The following is a 2,283-nucleotide window of genomic DNA, read 5'->3' as shown; positions in this document are numbered from 1 at the left end:
GTAGTAAAGTTTTAATTCAGAAATACTATAAGTTTGATTTAATTAAATATCATAGTGAGATTTTTAGAAAAAATTGAAGTAATTGAATTAACTCTGTAGCCACAAGATTATCTAGTCATCAAGTTTAAGAGTTCTAGTCTTCTATTGATTTCAAGAATGACTATATGTTGCAATATTAAGCCACTTAGAATATTCAAAAGATAGGAACTTCATGAGATCTCTACTAGTAAAAGACCTATTCCATAAATATAAGTTCAGGAATGTATTTAAGTTTTCCCTTTAGGCATGTCCAGTGAAACCAATTTTTTATTAGGCATATTATCAAGCTTCTCCTCATTTCCATGTTGTTTTTCTTTCTTTTCTATTTTTCATTTGGATTGCTTTCAATCCTATATATTTTTCTTTTCTTTTCACGGATTATTTTCAATCCTTTCTTTTTTCTTTTTCAAGTGAGGATTATTAGGATAGCCTTTAATAATTTTGAACTTCACTTTTCTTTCCCTAAATTTGAAACTCAAAGCATTCCTTTACTTTATTAATAATTCATAGCTTTTACATCATTGTGCCGCAATCTTTTCTTCTTAAGTTAATTTCCAAGAAATTTCCAACTTCAATTCTTAATACTTCAAAATATAGTTTCCCTTACTTTAAATAGTTAACTATAATCTTATTCTCTTATACTAAATATCTTAAGTTACAAAATTAATTTTCATTACAAAAATATTTCTTTAAGTCTACCATAATATTTAAATAGCTACAAAAATATAGTTACCTGAATTAAGTTCACTACATAAAATCATATAAATAATTTTTGAAAATACTGAAATAGAGGACATCTGATGCTTAATCTTTTTCTTACCTTCCCCAAACTTAAATTTTTCAATATGAAATAATACAGGTGGAAAGAAAAACTTTAAATATAATCATACCTTAGTATTTTAGGCATTTTCATCAATCTGAAATTTTTGTAGGCCTTCTCAACATTTCTACTTCACCTGGTCTGTAATATTAGGAGTTTTCTACCCATATAAATCATTAGAGGAATTTCTAGGTAATGAAATTTTGAAATAAGTATAAAACTAAAACATTAAACAAGCACAACATTTTTTAACACAACCACAATACTAAAAAAAAACAATTACAATTAAAATGCAAAAATAAAGATCACATTGCATTATAATCCACAAAATACTACTCAACATCTATTAAACTACACATACACATTTAACTATAACACTACCTTTATAACAAAAATTAAAAATCATCCAAGTACAACGTAATACAAAAAAAATGAAAGTCCAAACACACAAACATCCATTTCTATTACAAACAAAATCACATAAATAAAAGTACAAATATAAGTATATCAATTACATTCAAATATCAAAATCCCAAGCTATATCTTCATCGCCTTGATCAGCAGGTGGATCGGGTTGATACTGATTATACCGGGGGCACTCAGGAAAAGTAACATCAGGCTCACCTCTGTAGTATCGGGCCTTAGCTTCATAATAAGCTATCTCAAAATCTGAATGTCTCTTAAGGTACTCACTATTGTAATTGTGTCAACGTTCTAAACCTCAAATCCTTTCATTTATCAATTCTATCCTTTTCCGCTGCAAGGTCAACTCATTCATCAAATCAGAGAGGGTAGGGGAACTAGAAGGTGGAAGGTCATAACTTGTAGAGGGGGCATCTCTATTAGTATAAGGTTCTTCACTCCTACTTCCAGTTCTCCATTCTCATGGGATTCATAAGTCTTCAAATTAGCTTTACTAATGGGCTTCGTAAGGTAAACCCATTCTTCATCATCTCCAGCTTCCACTCCAGAAAGTTTGCAAATTGCATAAATAAGGCCAGGATGTCCTAGACCTCCACTAGTCTCACACCTCGCCGTAGTCAATATATTCTTAAAAATTATTCTCCCCACATTTATAGTTCTATTATTCTGAGTACAGAAATTCAGAATAGCTCTATCTCTAGTTACCTCACTATGGTGATAGGATGGTAACAGAGTAGAGGAAATAAAATAGTGTCACACCTTAGAGGTGGCATTCAGCATGGAAGCAGAAAAATTTACCCGTTCTCGCTGATTTATATTCCATGTTCCTTTCCCATCAGTGAGAAAGTTGATCACATCATTCAGGGGGTCTTCCATTGTACTAAAGGATTCATAGTGGCAGCTATAAGAGTCTGGGACTTCGTAAAAAGTGTTGATGCGGGCGATAGTAAACTCAACAGGAAATCCACGCACTTGAACGATTCCATCTTCAGAATAGATTA

This window comes from Phalaenopsis equestris, unplaced genomic scaffold (assembly GCF_001263595.1).
Source record: "Phalaenopsis equestris unplaced genomic scaffold, ASM126359v1 Scaffold000055, whole genome shotgun sequence".
Lineage (NCBI taxonomy): Eukaryota > Viridiplantae > Streptophyta > Magnoliopsida > Asparagales > Orchidaceae > Phalaenopsis > Phalaenopsis equestris.
Note: the sequence above shows the minus strand (reverse complement) of the source record.